The following is a 17,772-nucleotide window of genomic DNA, read 5'->3' as shown; positions in this document are numbered from 1 at the left end:
ACGTGCGCGATTATGTTCATGTTTATCTACATCTTGTACATTACATGTTTACAAAGGAGAAAATCACTTGTGGATGTGGATTAGCTCGAAGAGTGTCTTACGAAAAAGGGAAAGTTTTTGGGTTCCGTAGCCAAAATGGTAATAATGGCCCGTGAAGGACGACGTCATTTTCTATGACGGCTGATCGGTGATCACGTGGTGCTTTCCATAGAAAACAAAACCTCGGAAGCTCCGGCCTGGCCCCGGCCCGGCCCGGTCTAGCGTGAGTCATTTTGCTTTTTATTACAAGCTTTTATTTACTTTCACCTGACCGTTGTCTGTTTGTAATCAAATCTTGCAAGTTAAATTTGATCCACTTCCCGGTTTCCGATTGAGCTGAAAATTTGCATACATATGTAAGTCGGGTGACAATGCAATATTATGGTACCATCGAGCTGATCTGATGATGGAGACAAGAGGTGGACATAGGAACTCTGTGATAAAACAACGCAACCTAATTGTGTTTGGGGTTTTTAGAATTGGCTCGATGAGTATTAGTTGCCTGTGGAAAGAAAAGTACAGTCAGCGATAAAAGCTTGTACCAAAAATGTAATTTTTGCCAAAAACTTATTTATTACAAGCTTTTATTTACTTTCACCTGACCGTTGTCTGTTTGTAATCAAATCTTGCAAGTTAAATTTGACCCACTTCCCGGTTTTCGATGAAGCTGAAAATTTGCATACATATGTAAGTCGGGTGACAATGCAATATTATGGTACCATGGAGATGATCTGATGATGGATACAGGAGGTGGCCATAGGAACTCTGTGATAAAACAACGTAACCTAATTGTGTTTGGGGTTTTTAGAATTGTCTCGATGAGTACTAGTTACTTGTGGAAAGAAAAGTACAGCCAGCGATAAAAGCTTGAACCAAAAATGAAATTTTTGCCAAAAACTTATTATAACGTTTGCATGTCTTTTGCTTATCGTATGTGGCCCGACATTCAGCTGGTTTCATGTGGTATTGATATAATCTTATCAAATAACCTATACGAGTATCACCTATTTCTTTGGCAGGCTATGCAGCCTAAACCTTAAATAATTTAAAAGTGTGATAGACATAGTGATAAATTGAATAACATTTTGGAATTCATATTTTTTTTACTTATTGTTTCAGATGCTGTCTGTATGTACGTATCTAAGTGTAAGAAAATTTTCGCATTATGAACAGGATATCCACACTCTTTCTTCTACATGTAACATCGGATGTAAGTTTCCTTGTTTTAAAAAGGCAAAGTCGTGAGCGCCATCTATCGGCGCCGAGTGTCATGAGGCTCATGAGCACACGCACGCCATGCTGATTAATTACTTGATAGCATGTAGTTGTCTCTGACACGACAATAGCTTTGCGATCGCGTAACATTAGGTGTGTGGTACACTGAAAGATTGATCCGGAAACATAAATAAACGACTTTTCAAAAATTACAAAAATAAATTTGTAATTAAAATAACATAAATATTGGTTATTAGAGTTGCGGCCCGATAAGAACTTGAGGATACGTCAATAACTTCCTAAATATACGATATAGATTGGATATGTCAGTGTCGTATATCGTATCTTTAGCAAATGTTTGACGAATCGGGCCGTTGATTCGGCAATGATGATCAGATCACATTTGATATAAAACTGAAACCACTCACTGGTTGCTATAATTAATCTATTTATTCTAAATTCCGAAAATAACAACAAACGAACGAACGAAACGAATGAAAATTAACAACGAAAACATATTTGAATAGATTTGAATAAGATTTTTGTTAGATTGGACTTATCATACCTTTATAATATGTCGTCATGTACTATTATTTTAAAAAGCTGTTGCTTAGCTACATTCAGCAACAAATAATATTAATAAGAGTTTTCTCTGCATTCCTGATAGGAATATAACTTATAGTGAATATGATTATCTCTTGTTGTCTTGGCTAAGAATCTAAAATGAATAGCTAAGTACCGTAAGTAATGTTTAAAAAAAATGATCAGTTCTTTTTTTTTCGCCGTAACGGAAATGCTCCAAGTACACCAACAACCCACGTCCATTGTGAAACCTCACGAGCGCACATCCGATCTTTTCTGGTTCGCCATCAATAATGCGAATGTGTTTGTTTGGAGTTATCTGGGTTAATTACAGTCCAATAGGGCATGTGATTTATTCGTGAGAACAATTTGCGACCTGAACGATCCTTATAAATTTGACATCAACGCGCGAGCTGCACCTAATAAGCCTTAAGAGTGACTTTATATATATACTCGCAGTCTGTTAACCCAATTTGCAAAAAAAAATAGTTAAGAACAAAAAACTAATACTCTTCCCTTCCTTTTGGGTGTTAGAACTAGCGTAAGACAAAGCCAGTATGATTCTCTCTGTCTATATTTGAAAGAGAGTCCCTGGATAAACTATAGGTGCATCATACTGAGCTGGTTTCGACCACGACGACTGTTTACAGTGTTAAGTACTGATTATTGAGAACGACGTTCATGAGCTTTCAGGTGACTGATATAACCGATTTTAACAGCAATTGTACGGCGACATTCACCCCGGTTAGCACCCCTCCGACAAAACTGAAATTGATGACCGCAGGTGGTCGGGACTCGTAGGTAGGCTCGTAGGTAGTGTAGTAGTAGCATGTGGGACTGAAATATAAGACGATCAGGGGATGTGCGATATATGTGGTCTTTCATTGACTCTAATTTTCACACTTTTTGTTGGCGGTCAATAACAAAGCTGTGTGTTTTATTCTAGATACAGTACCTAGCCGATAAATATTGCACATCGGTCTTTGGAAAAATACTCCGCTAATAAAATAATACATCGGCTTTGTGTTGTCACCACAGACCAATCACGTTTTTTCTGGTTGTCAGGCGGTTTTCTGTGGTTATCCGACGGTTTTTTTGTGGTCGTCACATACTACCCTTGTGACGTTTGTCATAAGATGTCATATTTTAAGTTTACATGTCATGGAATTGACGTCAATTCCATGACATGGAATAACGACAATAATGGACAATAAAGTCCATGAAACGTAACTTATACGTAAATTAATATAAGCACAACGAGGGTGCGGAGTGTTAGGGTCGGCAACGCGCATGTAACTCCTCTGGAGTTGCAGGCGTACATAGGCTACGGAGACTGCTTACCATCAGGCGGGCCGTATGCTTGGTTGCCACCGACTTAGTATATAAAAAAAGAAAAAGTCCATAAATTCACTATAAATTTGATATGAAATGACACTCGATAAATGCGATGATTGATCGGTTCGATGGTCGCCTGCAGTGTTGGGAAATCGTCGTAAACCGCCTATTTTGTCTTTCCAAAGACCGATGTGCAATATTTATCACTGGGTGGGTACGGTACTAATAATTTTTTTGATGAAACGCATCTATGTATTTATTCAACGTTTACTACATTTCGTTATATATGTATATACTTTAAATTTAAAACAGGCAACAAGGCCCATGTTTTTTTTTTTTTTTTTTTTTTAATTTATTTAGGATCACCAACAGACAATACATCAGAGAAAAAAAAATCTGTAGCTTACATAACATTAAGGGTAGATGTTTGTCCAATTTTAGGTAACCACAGCTTATTCCAGTATCTTAGGATGAACAATATAAGTACAGTAAGACATTTAGACTTAAGCTATTAATAAATAAAATTTAACTAAAATTAAAATTAAAATTTAACAAACTTCAAAAGAATACTTAGCAGGAAATTATGTTAATTGAATTAATTAATCTGCATTTTGCGACAAAAAGTGACAAATTAACATATCATTAAAAACGAAAATACGAAGGAGATGAAAATACAATACAATATAAATGTAAAGGTTGCAGTCTAACCTAGCATGCACATTACCGTCTCTCGGAGTCCTGGGAGCTGAAATGCTTCAGCACTTTTCTTTTAAAATCTATAAAGCTGTCACCAAGTATATCTGCCTCCAAGGAGTTCGGGAGATGGTTGTAAGTTTGATAAAACCTAGATAGCGGCGAGTTGCGCCCCAAGTTAGATTTTCTTAGCCTATCTTTGAACAGCTTGTACACACCAGGGCGCGGCAATCTCGAAGGAACGGCAAAGTTAACCTTAGCAAGCAGTTCTGGGCAATCCACTCCTTTATGGTTTATTAATTTGTAAAAGAACGTAAGATCAAGCATTTTTCTCCTACTATTTAGCGTTGAAACATGAAAGAACTTAAGACGCTGTTGATACGACCGTAGTTTGTGTCCATTACGCGACACAAACCCTAAGTGTGTCAAAAAGCGTCTTTGTATTTGTTACATATATATTGTAGACAATACATACATATAAATTTTAAACATACACATAAACTTGGTATGGTAGGCGGATGCCTGGTGTTCATAGCCAATCCTACCTTCCTAGTCTGATAGTCTTAAAATTTTACAGTACATATGGTGCTATTTTACCGCCTTAGTGCGGTAACTCGCACTATAGCATATGTACTGTAAAACGTTGTACAATATACGTGCGAAAAGGCAATTCGCAACTCGTGTCGATTTAAAACACTCCCTTCGGCCATGTTTTAATTTCTCGCCACTCGTTGCGAATTTCTTGCTTTTCGCACTTGTATCGTAATGAACTATTGTTGCACTGTAATAGGTGACAGAAAGTACATTGTATTTAGTGACATATTTAGATGTACAAGTTTAAAGGGAAACCGCTGAGTATCAGATTATAAGATAAATACTTACAGCACTGATGCACGATTGCCGAGACTTATTTGAGAGCGCCCAATTTCACAATGAAAACATAATTCATCAGGTCTATTTAACCCCGCTATTAACAGATATCATCGTATGGGAACAAATTGCGTCAGTAGCAAGTGTGAATGAAACTTAATCCGATTGATATGATCTTGCGCCGGTTATATCATGAGATGAGATTTTTGAAACCAAAAAGCAGGATGTCCAAAAACAAAACCACTCGAAATCCTACCGTAAGATAACTATCTCTAGTCTAAAATCAAATTAGCAGATGCCGAGAGATGATCATCTTTTGATCTACAAGTACCATATTCGGGGCACGTTAAACTGATGAAGTAATTAAATTTTACGTTTTTTTCTGTCGTGACACGACATTGTTGAAAGAACTACCTTTACGTAATTTTTATTGGGAATTGAAATGCAATTTTGTAGGTAAGTGATATTCCAAGAAAACTAAGTAACACTTACCTAGTCCTAGTTGAGTTAATCACCAGAGTCAATAGAAGCCCGATGCGATGTAACATGTAAAGAAATAAGTTTCGAGCAAAATAAATTGCATTTTGTTAACGGTACATTACATTTTGTTTATTGTTTATCGTAAAGGTATGAAAGATAGTTACCCGATCGGCATGTAGCAACGATTCAAATATAACTTTTTTTTTATTTTGAAGTATTTACATTAAACTTAAAAAAAAATCATTTGAATTTAATAATTTACGCCAGTATTTTAATAGTAAAGCTCTTTTATAGACTGATGTTCGTGTAACTCAGTGACCATACAAAATCCAAAATGCCTAGGGAATAAAATGGACTATAAACCTGCGTGAAATACAACGTTTTATGAGCAAGTGTGATGAAAATCAATTTTTAATCCTTACTGATAACTTTACTATTGATGCTGACTGTACCTATGAAATGTCAGTTTTTTTTGACTGGGATATTATGTTGGTGATGTTAAGTGGATGGCAATGATTATGAAACAAATTAATAGCACCAACAAATAATATCTCTTTTATCAAATCTTCAAATGGTCATCTTGTGGGCGCCTCTGCAAACATTAGACAGGATTTGCTACACGTACTTATTTCGTCATCGTTTTTTGCACTGACAATAGAAATCGTGTTAGGCGTGTGTTTACCGTGATACTGAAATTCAGCTTCCTATGCTTTGAAAATTTCACTAAAGAGAAATACAATGATTCGTGCAATTTATGTGTTTTCATGAACATAGTCAACTGACAAAATGTTACGATCTGCAGTAGGCACGCCCCCTTGTGCACTGCAGTCAGTAGACCCTTACACAATCTGTTCTTACTTATTAACTCCACACTCCGCAGACAGTGCTTTTAGTTAACAGTACGATGCAAAAGAAGCTACAAATAAAAGTACCTGTTAATAAAATTAGCTATCTTCTCTTCTCTTCTTCCTCGCGTTGTCCCGGCATTTTGCCACGGCTCCTGGGAGCCTGGGGTCCGCTTGACAACTAATCCCAAGATTTGGCTAAAATTAGCTATCTTATTAATCAATAAATGAGACTGGGCCGGTCACATCTGTCGTTTGCATCCAGATATGAACAATAGTGTATCTACCAAGTGGATACCTACCAGAAAATGGGTGCGGACGCGGCTGGACACATTTCTTAAAAACTGGCCGGAAGAAGCATTAAATCGGGAGTCGTGGAGATGATACAGATATACAGGTTTTTATTTGTAAAATAAATAGGTACAGTTTACATGTCATTCAATTTTTACATATAAAATTATTATTAACAATAATAAGTTACGAATGCTTTGTTATAAGTTACGACTAGGACCCCATTTAGCAGTGGCGGATCGTTCAAAGAACTCGATTCTCACCGGCTTGTCTAAACTTCAGCCCGTTGAGTACTTTCATGATCGGTTCATGGAGAAAAGGAAAGCAAAATTAGCTCCGGGTTCCCTACGAATGTTTGTGACGCGCCGCCACTGCCATTTAGCATGATGAATCAATGGTCGTGTTGGTGAGGATGTCTTGAATGACTGGAAGAAGCTTTTGCCTAACAGTGGAACACCAGAATAGGCTAGGGCAAAAAAACAACGGGTTGCACTCCGGGAGTGCCGGCAGAAGTGAAAACTTGAATATTAACGTTGTGGATTTTTGATATTTCGGAATGGTTAGGGAATAATTTTGCACGAATTTCTTTAATTATCAATATAAAAGTACTATCATTTATGTGGTAAAATATAATATTCATTTATCGCACAAACATGACCATTTGTATTAGGTACATAAAAAAATTAACACTTCAGAACGATTACAATTACCTACTTAACATTAAAAGGTTTATATCTCAGAAAAATCAACTTCCATCCATAATTTCAACGACCCTTACACCATCATCATTACTAGAACCATCATGGAGTATTTCGATCAGGTCACGTGTCCGTCTTACGAATGTTCAATCTGACGAATCTGCCGGTCACGTGACCTGTCCCGAGTTTAACATTTTTTCCCCATCACAAAAAATGCACAGCGCTGCTAAAGAAGTTTTCACTTCAAAAATTTATTAACTTTTAAGTCATACTAATATAACACAGTTGCACAAACATCTCGTCGATACCGTTAACTGATAATTTGTAAATGTTATTGCAAATATCTACATAAGATTAACCCATGGTCAGTTAAGAATGTGACTGTTAGTACATACATATGTCGAATACTTTCTCGGTGTCGTCTTACACGCGGTGGACCGCAGTAAATGAGGTGTCATTTACTTTGTTTTTCCTAACCAAATCAATTTATGTGCATCGGATCTGCTTCGGTGGATGATAATGTTGCACAAAAAGGCCTTGGATTGTTTGATTGAAAGACAAGGATGTGTTACATGTATTATTTTGCAATAAGTATTCCAATAAGCCAACAGATTGAATGCGGCTCGAGGTACTCGTATTTAAAAAAAAACAGTTATAAACACGCCAGCTTTTGCCCGCAGCTTCGTCTGCGAGGAATTAGTAATGTGCGTAGCTTATTTTTTATCCAATAAGCTTTTTATTGATTTCTTATAGAAACTGCCTTATTTTTAGAGACAACTACAGTGCCTAGATAAGGATAATGGCAAATTGCTTTGATTTACTGATGATTTGATTAAGGTAATGATGGTTTTAATTCGATTTGATAGAAATATAAAGTAAAGATCAGAATGTTAAAGTTCGAAAGCCGCTTCTGGACGCGCAGGCTCCGTGACCGCATCCTTCCGGATATATGTATCCTGGGAACATGACAATTTGCCCGTATATATACACCACGTGGCCTTTATCCCGGACAATCTGCGCTATCGTTATTAACTAACAACAGCCTTAACTGATCATAGATGGGCCTTATGTCTTTCCAATAAGGTTTAGGAATTGTCAGTTGAAGTGTTGAAGGGGGAACATAAAACCAAGTTAAGACGATAGTGGACGACCGGTTCTCCATACAAACGTTGTCCCCATTATTCTCTCTGGATATTGATATTATGGAAAATATATGATGTTTAATAAGCTATGCCTCTATTTTTTATTATTATAAGAATCAGGAGCGAATAATGAATTTCACACAAAATTTAAAGCTCCTAACTCTTATAACTGTAAATATATTGCCTTTGGCTAGCCATGTTTGTATGGAGAACCGGTCGCGCCATGCCCTCTTAAGATCATTATAATCCCGAGCCCCAGTACATTATCTTTCCCTATTAATGACTGATCATTAAACCGGTAATTGATAAATTACTACATTGTGCACAACTCATCCATGGTAGTAAACTGTGTGCAACTACAGTATAACAGCCCATGACTTTTGTATGTACCCGAATTAAAGATAAAAAAAAATATTCAATAACATCACAGAATTCACTAAAACTATCATATCTATATGTGGTAACTTTCGTAAGTTCAATGAGTCGTAGAAATACCCTAGAGATCTTTAATCATAACATAATATATTATTCCACTCCGTGTCAAATATTTTTGTGAGGTATATTTAATGACTCGATTCGACAACATTTTTGAATGATTTAAGGAAAGTCAATCATTTTCTCTTAGAAATGACCATAAATAAATAATTAATGCTTATCACGACGTCAAATATTTGGCTTTTAATTGGCTGAATAATTCGTTTAGATATCGAATCTTTTGATTTTATGGAGATATAAATAACTATGATTTAATTGAAAAGTAAAAGTGACTATTTTTTCATTTATCAAATGAGAGGAAAGTAAATTATATTGAAAAAAAACTTTCGTCGTTGTAATCAAAATTATCAATGCATGTATTCTTCATGTTTGAAATTAAAACAATATGATTTTATTCTGAAATGTCAACCGCTTATTATACACCTAAGATAGCAAGTGATCCAGAATCCAGATATGAACTTTTACTCAGGTACGCCGGATAAACCTATTTCTTTGTGTAATTTTTGGGAAAGAATTTCCGTAGTCTGGTTACCGGCCCGGCCTTCAAGCCCGATGCCGATGCCAGTCAAAGACCAGCAAACATAACGATGCCATTATCGAATTATTGGTAAGTAACAGGGCCAGAAAAAGTTTGGAGAGAGATTATTTTTCGCAGACACGATTCGCCTTAGAAAACTTAATAAAATGCTTGTAGTCGATGCATTACATTTGTGTTCCTAATTAAATACGAAACAATCAATAAGGTATTACATATATGACATTATATCAATGTATAAGTAGCATTTTTTTTGTTTATCCGCTTTTGTAGTTTTCAGGGCTGTGTATTAATACATTATGTTACATCAACCCATTTACATATCAGGAGTAGTAGGAATTGCTAGTCAGTCTGTTACCAATATGGAACTCGGCAGGCAATTCCTTATTTTCCATCCTCTATAAAATTAGGTACTAAAAATAAATGAAGAAAATTAGTTGATCGATAATGGATAAACGGAAAAAATATTTTTAGATTGTTTTATCTTTTTTCAGACACGTTTGATCAGTGTTTACTATTTATTATTATGCAGTATATTATTCTTTAAATACTAAGTTTGAGGTTTATCTTAATTTTTCGTAGTAGCATATGGACAGGTGGTGGCATTATGGGCAGAGAGATCAATGGAGTCGTCGAATTTAACGATTAAATAATTGTTTTTCTTTTTTTTAAACACACTACTTACTCCTTACAATTCTTGAAACGAAACTTATTGGACGGTTGGCGGATGGGGGCTAGCCGAAAAAAAGTGTGCGATTTTTCTGTCACTGCCCTCTTTTGTTTAAATTCTTTCTCAAAAATATAAGTAGGTAGCCTATTTTCACCGATTTAGGGATGGAGGAGCTCGTCGAGCGTCTCGCGCGGTCCGGGTATGACCGCGCGGATAATGCATCATCGCACCCCACCACAACACCAGACCTCCGCAGAGGTGGGCTCGGGACTTGCCCCGAGCCCTCCTACACCAGTAGCAGAGCAAGCACAACACACCTCGGATAAAGCCTCAGCAGCACGCCGCACACGCCAGCTAAGCTACCGGTCGCCTTCACTGTGGCCCCGAAACCTGGCCCTGCTCAAACGGTATCACCAGGTATCACCTAGGGGTCGTGGGGTTGGGTAACGATCGGTAGCGAAGAGCTGGCCTACACCAGCATCACACGCCGTCCTCCAAAAGATGTGCAATCGACCAGAACTGTTGCAAAAGTGTCCGGTAGCTGGTGGTAGCTTTAAATAATAGTTCTTAATCTCTCCGGTGGCGCTAGGTAAGCTCATGGGTATTACATGAACCATAGAGGGCACCAAATAACCCGACAAAATTACGTAAGTTGTTTTTGGTATGTTGTCAAGAATGTTAATACGTGTTTTTAACTTTCTGGTCCCTCACGGGCGCAAGCGTATAGCACATCTATAATAACATACTATGTCTATGAATTTTATTTCGGTGTATTGTGGCGCCACCTATTTAATGATTTTTGTTGCACTTTTTATACATAGAGATCTTGCTCATTTTCTCCATAATATAACATAACATTTCCGACATAGGTACCTAGTATTTGATTTTATATGTTATTATACAATCATTAAAAACTTTGTAGATAATAACGTCATTTAGTTCTCTGTACACTATTAATTATTAACACAAACACATGTCGTCAAAATGTCATATTAGGTACATTCGAGTGCGATTCTGATTTAGGTCAGGACCGAAGTTGTACAAACCACAAGACTCACGAGTTAAGTACCTAACCCTTCAAGTGCCGTTCAGCCCGTGATTACCCGTGCCTGGGTTTCATTAGGTCTGGTCAAATGCATACCTAAACATTAAAATAGTTTAATTGTTACATTCAAAGAGCCTTTTCAATGGTGATTCCAACGATATATTATTTAATATTTATACTTTCATACATTTCGGAACTTATGTACGAAATATCATTAGATGTAGATATCTGTCACGTCAGATAACATCGACACGATCGAAGTGCCAAAAATATGTATATACGACTTTATGGCCCATATATTAGGGTAGTGTATTGTATACATATATTTGGCACTTTGTCCGTATCGATATTTTCAGACGTAGAGACCGTACCAGTCGCTTTTCGGTGAAGAAATATGTCGTGAGGAAAACGGACTAATCCCTACTTTTTGTGTTTTTGCTGACACCATTTGAAGGTCTAATAGTACTATCTGTTTTTAATAATCTACGATTCTATGACGAAGTCTCCTTGGCGCATCCAATTGATTTCTTGCTAGGCAGTAGGTAATTGTTTTTTGAATTATCGCAGCGAAAGTACGTTACGAATGTGTACTAATAAAAAATATATAATTATATCCGTGTTTAGTGTGTTGTCAAAAGCATACATTTTTATAAATCCTTCTATGAAGCATTCCAAAACCGCAAATAACGGCCAGCATTAAAATAAACTGTTTTGTTACAACAAATTTCTTATCTGTGAAAGTTTTATTATTGTGTAATAATAATATCGAAATCGATTATCTTATGACATTCAAATTTAAGCATCTCTGAGCAAATAAGGAATTCTATTTGACCTCTATTCTATATCAGTCGAGACGACGTTTTATTCGAAGCGAAGTTCTAAAAATATCGGGATGACACATGCTACGAAAAGTCCCGTGACTATTGGAACGACTTTCGTAGGTAGGTATGGCATCCGAAAGCAAATAATCTAGATTATACATATGGGTTACAATGTACATAGAAAATCATAATACCTAAGCTAATTCACGATGCATTTACTCTCGACTGTGAATTCATTCCTAGTCTAAATTGACTTCCACATCCGTGGCAATTGCGAGTAATCGACGAACAAACTTATGCTGGCCAAGTCGAGGGTTATCGTCGTCTCAATAGTTAGTAACAAATTTTGATAGATTCATGCGTGATATACTGCTTTTTACCTTCATATCAGAGCAGCATGAAATTGACGTATTTTCCGCCTCTGCCGCGATCCGGGTTAATAGCGGCATCTAGGGGAGAAACTGAAACTAATCACAGCTATTTTCCAATACTAGCACGGATCTTCAAGGTCATATGGTAATATTTTGCATGTATTTCACTTTCTTCTTTAAGATGTGTATATGAGTATGGTTTTTTTTATACTACGTCGGTGGCAAATAAGCATACGGCCCGACTGATGGTAAGCAGTCTCCGTAGCCTATATACGCTTGCAACTCCGGAGGAGTTACATGCGCGTTGCCGACCCTAGACCCCGCCCCCCTCGTTGAGCTCTGGAAACCTTACTCACCGGCAGGAACACAACACTATGAGTAGGGTCTAGTGTTATTTGGCTGCGGTTTTCTGTAAGGTGGAGGTACTTCCTCAGTTGGGCTCTGCTCTAGATCTGGAATGAGATCCGCTGTGCTGTGCCCTACCACACAAAGCAAGATGACATTCACAATGCCCATACCTCTCTTATATGTCTAAAACCATATTTTTGTTTATCTTACATGCAGATCTGCGGGACACGGCAGTGCCCCCGTCAAGACGAGCAAAGCGAAGCGCAAGGGCACTACCTAACTATTTCTCGAAGCGCTTCGTCGTTATCATAATCGTAATAATTTATTGCGACCATGGCTTTTTTGCGTTTTTTGAACCCTTATTACTTGTGTGGATTATACCAGATAAACAAAATTGTCGGAATATAATGTCAATAGTGAACTTATTAAGGATACAAATTTTTTATTGCATAGCTCTCATACTTTAACACATTGAGTGCCGGGAACCCGCTTGGCGGGCGCTCTGTTCGTAGTCGCTTTCCTCTACAAAGCGGGAAAACGCTAGAATCGGCTACGCGTGTAGCGCTACGAAAACGTTGGCACTGAATGCGTTAAATTTTATTGATATGTAAAAAAAAACGATTTCGTCACCGACTCACTCACACACTCAATCATTCATTCACTGATGATCATCAAAACCCTAAGGGTACTTCCTGAAGTCCTAGGAAGCTGAAATTTGGTATGTAGGATAGTATTAGTACACAAACAACAAAAAAATCAAAATCATTATATGGGGACTCAATAACCAAACAAATTTAGTTGAAATTTGGTATGTAGATAGTATCTGTTATGAAACTTATGAAGAAGGTTACAGAATAGTTTTTAACTCCAAAATCACCCCATAACGGTGAAAAGGGGAAGGAAAAAGGCGTTAGGGGGAAAAAGGAGTTGAAGTTTGCGTGGGAAATCAGTAAAAAAAGCAGATTGTACAAAAGATGCCCCCAGTTACGTAATTCAGGATTTTAAATAGTTAATCACCTCCAACCCTTTAAATTAGGGGATGGGAGATTGCAACTTACAAAAAGAAGTGAAATACCATCAAATACATTTTCATGTAAAATGTTGCAAGGACGAAACCTTATGACTCGAACTGTCAAAAAGTTATCAGGTATCTTGTAGAGCCAAGCTTCTAGCGATATATTTTGACTAAGGTGTAGAGTTTGTGAAGTTAGGGCTCGTAGAGTTAGAAGCTTGGCTCTACAAGAGATCTGATAACTTTTTGACAGACGAGCCTTATGGTTTTGGTCTTGGCAACATTTGACATAAAATAAAATTATGATGGGAAAACTTATATCCAGAATAGTAAACAATAGAGATACTGCCCCTAAAAATACGTATGAAAATATGGATTCGGAATAAGGTCTAGAAAAAATGTATTCGAAGTGTTTATTAGCACATAAAAATTGCAAAAGTTATACCTAAACAATATAAAAAGGTAAGGGTACCGAAAACTACTATCTACCTTTTACTGTAGATTAGTTATATAGGTTTTATTTTTGCTACTCACATCCAAATATGTTGAGTCTATATACTTTAAAATGCGTTGTTTTTATATTAAAAGGCAAAATGAATAGGTTGGTTTCCTAGGTATCAATATATTACGAGTATAACTAATCCCATCAAAAACATTTTCTTGTAAAATTTTGCCAAGACGAAACCATAAGCACTCGCACTGTCAAAAAGTTATCAATCTCTTGTAGATCCAAGCTTCAAACTCTTCAAGCCCTAACTTCACAAATTCTAAACCTTAGTCAAAATATATGACTTGGTCGTTTCAAGTCAGTGACGAAATCTTTTTTTTAGATATCTATAAAATCTAAAGTATGCGAGCTATGCAATTGAAATTTTTATACTTAATAGTGAGTGATGCAAAAACGGTATAATAATTTGTCAAAAGAAGACAGAAGAAGAAGTACTCTAGGAAGATGATTAACAATCATAACTAGTAGCATAGAGAAATAAGTATCGTAGAGTGCTCACTCCATACATCAGTTTTAGTACCAAAACGCTTATTATTTTCATAGTTGACATCAAGCATCGAGTTACTGAATTATCAGTACCACATGACGACGCCCATGCCCCATGACCACAGTGAACTGAACGAAAACAAAAAAAAATGTAACGAGACGACAGCTGGTACGAAAAGTGACTATTAGTAAACATTACAAGTTCTGATTGGCGTTCTCTATCAATGATTGTCATCATGGCTAGCAATGATTAGGCCTCTGTACCGAAAAAATATCGCTAGGTTTGAATCTATCCCACACTACTCTGTGGTGGTATCCGTAACATGTTGTTTGACTGTGTCAATAGCTCTTTGTTGTGTTATACTTGTGCAAATTAATCACAATATAAATTAGAGCTGAATGTATGTCATGCGGGGTTATAAAGAAATAATACCTACATCGTCAATACTAATCGTCTAATCGATCTAACGATTGCCCAATTGTTTAAACGGAAATAGCTAGAAAGTAACTAACAACTAATGTAATACACAAGATACACATAATACGTCGTGTTATGATATCTCGTTACCGTTATCTCGTATTGAGATGTGTTGCTGGTCTAAATTAATTGTTTTCTTTGATTGGCTTCGATAACAATTACAATGTGTAGGAACTCACAGGGAAAATGGTTTGTCAGATCGGTGGTTACATAAGTGACATACTAACTTTTTGACTTCTAATATTGTGATCTAGAATTTTTATGTTGTAACTAGCTGTACTCTCGCCTCCGTCTAGGTATATGGGATTTATCTCTGTGTGATTTACCTCTCCATACCCAGTAACTAGTTAAGTATTTATGGGGCTTAAGTCCTCCTACATGTACACACAAACCGACTGAACAACTCCATTACGCATCGTGTAACCGCATCTTCAAGACAAAGTTTGGTTTTGCGAGACACATTAGGGCATTTCTTTTCTCGAAGCGCTTCGATGTTTTTTTGAATCCTCATAACTTGGATTTGGATAATCCCAGATAAAAAAAAAACTCGGGATATGATGTCAATAGTAGACCTATTAAACATAAAAAGTTGTAATTGCATAGCTTTTATACTTTACATTTTATTGATATCTGTATCCCCGAGTGTAAATTTATTCGAAGCGAATTTAGAAACAGCGCGCCAAGCGGGACGTTTCGGAAACTCAAATACCCATACAAAATGAGACTTAACGCAAACGCGTTTCGCTATCGAATAAATTTACACTAGGAGTACTGAAAAACCCGATTTCGTCATTGATTCACTCACTCACTCACTGATTCACTGATGATCATCAAAACTCTAAGCTTAATTTCCTGAAGTCTAAAGCTAAAATTTGGTATGTAAGCTAGTATTAGTGCACAACAACAAAAAATCCAAAACTTGAAACTTTTACTCCCCAATCCCTTAATCTTAGGGGATGAAAATTTGTATGAGGGTTCCGCAAATTTTGATGCTAGAGGTCTGAAAATTGATATATGGACTCCTTGTTATAAATAATAAAATGCATATTTCAGGATCTTTTGTAAATCACGGCCAAGCCACATATTTTGACTAACATGTAGAGTTTGTGAAGTTAGGCCTTGTATAGGTAGAGTTAGAAGCTTGGAACTACAAGAGCTCTGATAACTTTTTGATAGTGGGAGCCTTATGGTTTCGTCTCGGCAACATATTACATGAAAATGTTTTTGGTGGGATCCTTTATTTCTAAAATAAAGTAGCTTATAGTAATTCCTTGAGCTTATGCTTCCTACATGCCAAGATTCAACAAAATTAGTTTAACTGTTTAGCTGTGTTGTAGTAAAATAAGTTGAGTTACGTGATGCATAGCAGTGTAGAGAGTGAGGGAAAAGATACATCTATTTCTGACCTTGTTGTCCACCAGCGGTGGCAGCATGGTTGCATTTTTATCGCTTGTCACTATGCCTGTCACTTTCGCACTTATATACTTGTTAGAACATGACAGGCATGGTGACAAGCGACAAAATGCGAACGAGCTGCTACCGCAGATCATGCTTGTAAAAATAAATAAAGCCATTAATCGCTTCTATACAATAGCAATTAAGTATATCGTCAGTGGTTTCACTCGGCAAGGTTCGTCAACAAATTGGCGAGAAAGCGACCCGCGAAATTGTAGTGACGGCACGCCTACTGACTGTTTGCGTATGCGAATTTGTCATTTTTGGGCAACTCTAGTTACCTTAAGGCAAAGTTAGTGTAAAAAAGCTAGTGGTTTAAATAATAATCTCATTTAAATTTAATAATTGGTACAAAAAAATATGATTACATAAGGGAAACTTCTTTTCCACCATGCCAAACATTGCCTGCCTTGAAAAAAAAAACAGTGATTCTCTTGCATGCTCTTGAAATATAATTTGAGCACTTCAAAAACAGATTCGTAATTAGAACACGTCATTGGTCGGTAAATTATATAATTCTATTTATAATAATTGAGATGTAAGTAGATATGTACTTATAAAGGATTAAGATGTGGCTAACAGCAATTTTCAAACTCGGCCACATATTACTAAAACCAAAGAGAGCCTTCCCTTAACCATTGGGTATCAATCACGTATGCAGATTATAATAGCGATTTATTGGCCATGTTGTCATTAATCGAAAATGCTTTCTACCTGTACACACATACCTCTTCACTTCGAAACAGCGCCACCATATATTATAATAGCAAAAGCTCTGGTATTCCAATAGATTGAAGAGTTTTCAAATGCGTTGGCACACTCATAACGAAGTAAACTTTTTAACTTGGTCGGATTGTAATGCGTTGTAGTTCCATATTTTGCCGCCCGCAATAAGTGGTTTGTTCATGCTTTCTGTATATAATCTAGTATGTTGGTTTATGCGAATACATTCGCGGATGAACATAATGGAAAGTAATAGTGGTTAACTATAATAATTGCGATATAATGTTGATGGGTAAACACAATTAATCAAAAGCATAACTTTCATAATAGCACATCTAAAATACGTTAAACAAGTTTTAGGTACTTACGACGTTACATTGTGTTAATCCTAAATATCACTTTTATATCATTACGTTTATTATTATTATAGTTTAACAAAATAACAGTTCGAAACTTTGTAAAAATTAGGGTAACACAAAATATTTTGAATATCTGTGCCGGTAATGTAGAGTGATGATTTGATGAATTTGCAAAAAAAAAACTATAAAATGGTATGATGTTGATGAAACAAGTACCTACGCCAACATGATCGTCGTTTAAGATCCCGGTAACGATTTTAGAGCCAAAAAGTAAAA

Source organism: Cydia pomonella, chromosome 7 (assembly GCF_033807575.1).
Source record: "Cydia pomonella isolate Wapato2018A chromosome 7, ilCydPomo1, whole genome shotgun sequence".
Taxonomy (NCBI): domain Eukaryota; kingdom Metazoa; phylum Arthropoda; class Insecta; order Lepidoptera; family Tortricidae; genus Cydia; species Cydia pomonella.
The sequence above is the reverse complement of the archived record's forward strand: the minus strand, read 5'-3'. Positions refer to the sequence as shown.